Source organism: Tenrec ecaudatus, chromosome 3 (genome assembly GCF_050624435.1).
Source record: "Tenrec ecaudatus isolate mTenEca1 chromosome 3, mTenEca1.hap1, whole genome shotgun sequence".
NCBI classification, from domain to species: Eukaryota; Metazoa; Chordata; class Mammalia; order Afrosoricida; family Tenrecidae; genus Tenrec; species Tenrec ecaudatus.
In genome coordinates, this window is record NC_134532.1 from 8,067,083 (window position 1) to 8,074,252 (window position 7,170).

The following is a 7,170-nucleotide window of genomic DNA, read 5'->3' on the forward strand; positions in this document are numbered from 1 at the left end:
AGACTAAACACTACCGTTTGTTTCCCTGTAGTCCAAATTTTAACAACATAATTAAAGATGTGAAAATAAAAGTCTATCCCCTAAATACTTCAAACTCCTTTTGTAAGCCTAGATGCCACGTATTCATTAACCTGAAAAGAAACAACCCTGTCGTACCAATTCGCCTTCCCATCCCCAGAAAGGACCTTATACGATTATTATAATCTCTACTCCCACCGCAGTTAAGGTCTCAATTGTAGCCAGATGGCTTCATCATTTTTAAACCTCATTTTAAAATTTCCCACCCAGGCATACTAGACAGTGACCCATCAAGAAATAACTGGACCTGTGAACTCATCGAAGAGCTACAAAAATATCACTAACCTCAATTAAGGCTATCCCATGTAATACTTTCCTCTGCTATTTTCTCCTGAACATATAAGCCACCATTCTTCTTCTTCTATTAGACTTCTGCATAGAGCAGTTAATTATTAACCATTCTTGTTTGATGTGCATGCAAGCCTCCCTCCTATCTGCGGACGTGTACCTTCGGGCACAGCCTATTCCCTATATTTGGAACCAATGCCTGCTACCTGTTCGCTGAAGCACCACTCACAAAAGTCTCAAAAAGAGCAGGGTGCCTAATTCCCTTTTTTTAGTGGGAATCTAGAACAGCTACAGTAATCCTTGTTTTGTATTTTTGCTTGTTTTCTTATGTAATCCCTCATTCAATCTGGACTCACAACAAAGACAGACAGAAAGCTCGAGGACTTTTTATTCTTTCTCATCCTACTGCAAAACAGAAGAACAGCAGTCAATTGTCCCAGGTCTATCAGAGGATTCTTGGTAATCTTTGTTTTATCTCACTGAATTTATGCTAACTATGTCTTGAAATGACCCAGCTCATTAAACATAGCTTTGTCTTCGCCCTATAAAGCCAAATTCCCTGGCAGAAGTCACTCTCTAAAAGAGAAATATGCAAACGGCTATGCAGGGAAGAACCTGTGACATGCTTCAAGAAGATTATTGGCTTTGAGTTAAAGCTGATCATATTTAAATCATTTTCATTATGTCCTAAATATGGCCAGAAAAGCCCAGGCCCGGGCAGAACAAGAATGTTCCCCCTTCAGTAGACAGCCATGGAGCAACTGTCACTCTTCAGTCTGCTTGTTACTTTACTACTTTTATTGCTCTTGGAACCATGCTTCTTAAAATTCTTGCCCAGTTAATATTTTCCACATACACACAAAAAACTGTTCACCAACAAATGAACGTTGGATAGGAATTCAAATCTCCCTCTCCCTCCTCTCGATCAGCGTCAACAAAATATTGCCTCTGGCAAAGTTAACAGAGACCCTAGGCTGTGGTTTTCAAACTACCTAATGCCACAGCCCTTTAATACTGGTGACCCCTAACCATTAAATTATTTCTGTTGCTACTTCATAACTAATTGAGCTAGTGTTATGAATCATAATGTAAATATCTGATAAGCAGGATGTATTTTCATTGTTGAAAATTGAACATAATGAAAGCATAGTGATTAATCACAAAACAATACGTAATTATATATTGTGAAATATTTATTTCTAATGACAAGTAAATGAAATTTTGTCTAGAAGCATGGTGTAGCATGGGTGAGAGTCTTCACACCGTGTATGTGGGTGATATGCATGTGGCTGGACCCACCTGGAGACGGATAGAGGAGCAGTGACTTAGTTCCTAATAAAACCATCAGAAATATGTGTTTTCCAATGGTCATAGCCAACCCCTGGAAAAGGGACATTCAATCCCCAAAGGGGTCGCAACCCACAGGTTGAGAGCCGCTGCCCTGGGGACATGTGAAACCATTGTGAGAAGAGGCATCATCTGCCTATTAACTGTTATCACCGAATAAAAAATCGGAAGTTAGCAGTGGGGCATCTGAACATCTGAGGCATCAGAGCTCCTTATTTAAGAATTATGCCTCCAAATTCCTCTTTTAAAAAGCAGTATACTGAGTAAGATGTAATTAGCTTGAATACGAGAGGAAATATTAAAATTATGCTCCAAGTTAAAATTGCACTCAGAAGAGATAGGATCCTATAAATTGGAGGCACTTTTGTATGACTTGGGAAATGCAAATTGAATGTAGGATCTGGGATCAAACGGAATTGTTCTGCATGAAAAGAAAGGAGAAAAAGTTAAAGGTCTTTGGAAAATCTGATAATTTTTCTTTTTTTTAAGCTGTTCACAAGATTACCAGTGTATTCGGAGTACGGTAAAAAGAATCTGAGGCAGGAGCGGGGAGGTAGTGGCAAAAAAAATGAGGAGAGCAAAATGTTTTGAGAATGATGAGGGCAATGAATGTGCAAATGTGCTTGCCACAATGGATGGATGTATTGATCGTGATAAGAGTTTTATGAGACCCCAATAAAATAATTTAAAAATAGATAGTCTGAATAGAGACATTAATACTGCCAATCAAATGTATCTCAGAAATAGTGTTATTATATTCTTTTGAAGAAATGTAGTATAAATTTATAATATGGACACACATTTTAGACAAAAATCTACATCATCATATACATGAGCGTGTGTGGGAAACCAAGTTTTGTCCCAAATCATCTCCCCTAAATATAGACTTAGGACACTGCTTGCAGCTAATGGTAAGTGATTGTCAAGTTACTTCTCTTAAGGCAGTCAGCTGCCAGACTACTGTCTAGCCTCAGCATGGGTAGGCCTGCCCCCTGCTGCTAAGGATAATGGGCTAATTCTCCCTAAAGGCTTGCGACCATTAGCTTGCTTCCTGTAGGTGGGGTTCACACCCAACTGATAATGGATTCTATGGAGATCCAGACCACAGGTCAAACCAGCTCAGTGACATCCAAAGTTAGGCTACCATCCTGAATCTACAATCCACCCATCCTGCCACATGTATGCCCCCAATCCCACCTCTTCCTATTGCGTGTCTACCCCTACATCGCTCTCCACGCATTACTGTATCATCTACAGCACAACATTTTCCTGTGACGTTTGTCTTCACCTGTAATTAGGGGGCTTGCATGTCCCCAGACAATATTAAAGCCTTGGTTAGCATTAAATATCTCTCTCTCCACGTAGATCACCAAGTGAAACTGAGGTGAGCATTGCTACCATGAAATGTGTCTGACTCCGTTATTTCAATCTCTCTTCGATCTCTCATGATCTCGATGACTTTACTATAATCTTTACTTATTATCGCTTTATAATTGCAGCTACCGGACCAGTGATGATGTGTTAGGGGCTGGTTAACCCTGACAAGTGTGTATAATCACCAAAGGAACCTTGTTGCTGCACTGTTGAGGTAGTGGGTTATGTGTTGAGATGCTAATTTCAAAGTCAGTAGTTTAAAACCACAGGCCACTCTGTGGGAAATGGAGGAATCTTTCTCCTCCCGTAAAGATTTAGTCTCAGTTCCACTCTGACTCAGAGTGTCACTATGAGTAGGAAGGAACTAGTTCCATGTGAGTCTGATTAGCTTTTTTAGTTTAGGAAATTAAAACTGTTAGGTTTCTCTCTCCAGCCTAAATTTCAGCCTCTGTCCTTGGCTCCGCACGAGAAAGATTTCACACCGAAGCCGGGCTCGTGATCCAAGTGAATTTAATGAAAGTTCAAAGAAGCATCAAGTTTTACGCGGCACCCATAGGATTCCTTTGACAGTGCGGCCTGGCAGAGACTGCCCCAGGACACGCAAGGGTCTCTCCCCTCCCATGAAGACGACCAGACCGCACAAGCAAGCCAAGACAAAGACAAGCCCCTCTCCCTTCCGGTCCCTGCCTTTTCAAGGGTTCCCTGGGGAGGTGTAGTGAACGACCCCAGGTCGCTCCCATTGGCTGAATTGCAATCACCTGGCCCAGGTGGGCTGCTCCAGGTGTAACGCCCATCCATGCCCACCTGCTGGGAAATCCAGCTTTGTCCTATGCTGGCTCTCCTGGGCATGCGTGAATAGACTTCCCAATTCCCTAGGCTAAGCTGCCTAATAAAACTACAGATGAGATGGATGGACACAGCAGCTGCAGCAACGGCCTCAAACATAAAATAATTGTGAGGATGTAGCAGGACTAGACAATGTTTCATTCTGATGTCTATGAGTTTGATATGAATCAGGGATAGCTCAATTACACCTAGCAGCAACCTTAACAATGAATATACATATAAGTACCCCTAATGACCCCATAATGGCTTAGTGGTACAGTGGGTTAAGCACAGCTATTAAATGAAAGGTTGGAGATTAGAACCCACCAGCTTTGGGTATAATATATATCAGTATATACTAGTATGAATGCACTGATATATGTATAAATGCATCAGATGCATTTACACCCCCCCCCCAAAAAATTAAAACGACAGCATTTCTCTGGAAGGAATGGAGCTTTCCTAGTGAAAAAAACAGCATGCCTCTTTTGCCCCTGCTCACCTGATCTTGCTCCATGTGACACCTTTTGTTTCCGCGAATGAACAGGAGCATGAAAGGACAGCGATTTGACGACATAGAAGAGGTGAAAATATTATGAGGGATGTGCTGTCAGCCATCCAACAGATGCGTTTGAAAAATGTTTCCAAGAATGAATCACAGATTTGACAAATGTAATAAGTATAATGGATGGTGCTTAGAAGGTGATTAGGTTGTTAAAAAATTAATTCATATAGCTTTGAAAAAAATTGTTTTTTTATGCCCCCTTGCATTATGAGCTTGATAATCTTTTGAGAGAACAACTCCAGTGACACAAAGATTAGGGGCTGGGCTGGAAATGAGAGGTTTGTGTGGTGAGAGAACTATCTGGCATAGAGAGAAACATCTGCTTTCTTCATGATTATATTATATTATATTGTATTGTATTGTATTATATTATATTATATTATATTATTATATATTATATTATAACGGGCTCACTGAGAGAGTTGTAATCCACTCAACACAAACGTTTACCACCATCATTTATTTTTTGAGGAATTATGAAAGGACTGGCATGTATTCTTTACATGATATGATTGAAAACAGCACGTGTCTCCAGGAAATAGAAGATGTGAGTTGGCGTCTCAGGCACGAATGTCTTCTAACCATTAAGTACCATTTGGTAAACTTTTCTTCCCTAATGTTTCCATCCTACAGTGCTTTCTTATGAACTAAAACAAGCCACTGCCATCAAGTCAAACCTGAAGCATTGCAGCAGCCCTCTATCATGTTTCCTACCCTACAAATTCTACAAAGGCAGATAGCCTCAACTTTCCTCAGTGGAGCAGTTGGGGTGTTTGAACCGGCAACTTTTCTTTTATCACGCCAGTGCTTACCCGGTAATACCACTAGGGTTCCTTACTTATACAATCTTATATTTAATATTTGAATTATCCTAGTCCTAGATCTTTTCTCTTCTATCCTGCAAACTAGATGAAGGTAAATGTACTAATTTCTATATTTTTTTATTCTTACATGGAAGCTAGCATTTTAATAAAATAGTACTTTAAATGCTGAAGTCTTCGTATTTGATTGTGGTGTGTATTTTCACAATGATTTATAATTAATATATAATAACTTATAATTCAGAATACATCTTCAACATATTAAAAACTTATAATATCAAAAAGAGAGTTAACTTTGATCACCTAAATTCTTATATTTTATCAGTTGTCTGAGTAAAAGTGATAGAAAAGTGTTTATTATGAATGCAAAAATTATTGCCTGCAATCTAGACTTTTTTAGTTGTTTACTTTAAGTTTGTGATTTATAAGCTATCTTTGGCATTAATAATCATCAACTATATATCAATACTTTGGGATGAGCAGATTGATAAATGCTAACATTTATGCATTAAGTTAAGGCACTCAATGGGATTCTTAGTTTTGGTAGATTTTTTTTTCTGGCAACCTCCCACATTAGAAAATATCATTACAATGAGATAAACACAGACCATTACACAAATCCTTGCAGCCAAAAGTTTTGTTACCAGTACAGTGTGACCATTTGAGTTGCTCAGTTTCACTTACATTGCTCCTTTTCTTTCAACTTTTTCCAAAGAGAAGTAACCAACTTATGTCTTAGCTATTCTAATTGTTAAAGTAGGGGTTGCAAGATGTTATGTTATACATTGTATAATGACTTTTGGGATTTATGGAACAATGCCATAGTCTTACTAGCAGCAGCCAACTTCCGAAAATGCCAGAAGAAACATCAATGTCCACTGCCGAATCTTTCTCTTCCGACTGTGCCACTGCACCCCCTGGCTTGACTTCCCGCTCTTCCTTTCTCCAAGCAGTTATTCAATTATGGTTTTCAAAAGTGATTTTGGAAAGATTAACATTCCATTTCAATATATGTGCTATTACCAACGAGTAGCTCCTCCACCCCCTAGTTAGACGATTTCTTTTGAAAGGAGACATTAACAATTTTATAGCTAAACTGAATTATATGGCAATTGCCTAGGAGTTCCAATCTAGTTTAGCAAAGATTTTGATTACATTCCAAGAGATATTGTGATATAGCATGAATTTCATGAATGCCTAAGTAGCAATTGAGTAATAATACTGTCATGCACAGTTTTAGTCATTTTGGGCCATATTCATCAGTACAGGGGAATTCACTAATTAGAAAAGTATCAAGAATCTACACTGTTTCTTAGTCTTATTCCATATCAAATAAAGAACACAATCAATGTAAAGTTCATGAATTGCTGACCAATTGCGTTTTATGGCATTTATATGATTTTGATTGAGTTATTTACTTCGCCTGTCTTCAAGAGTCTCTTCAGCGATAAACCTTGGTAATATTAGCTAGCTAGCTAGATGATGAATAGATAATTAAACACTTTTATCAACATTGACATGCTTTTATCAATACTGATTGATTTAAAACCTGAGGGGAAAAATTGAATAAGGCACTTTCATCAGTAATATAATTGTTCCAGGATTATAGAAAACAAACAATGACAAATGTGTGGGGTGATTTGGGAAAGATGAACGGAAATATTTTGAAATGTTTACTGACACTAAACTGAAATAACCTGAAAAATCTGAAATCTGAAATTGCTGTTTATAAAACAAACATCTTCTATGATAATGACACGAAGTACTACTGCTTTTGAAGGGACTGACTTTTAAGCAGGCTCCAAACAGCTTCTCAATACCTAAGAATGATGTGGATGGATTAACTCTGACAGCAAACAGTAGCAGGGCCCC

At 38.5% G+C, this 7,170-nt stretch overlaps 1 non-coding gene across 1 annotated transcript; it reads right to left on the reverse strand.

Moving 5' to 3' along the window:
• Positions 1–691: 691 nt before the first annotated feature.
• On the reverse strand, positions 692–821 carry LOC142444106 (small nucleolar RNA SNORA31). Its single transcript, XR_012783775.1, has one exon. It is a non-coding gene; the product is annotated as a small nucleolar RNA SNORA31 (small nucleolar RNA).
• Positions 822–7,170: the final 6,349 nt, after the last annotated feature.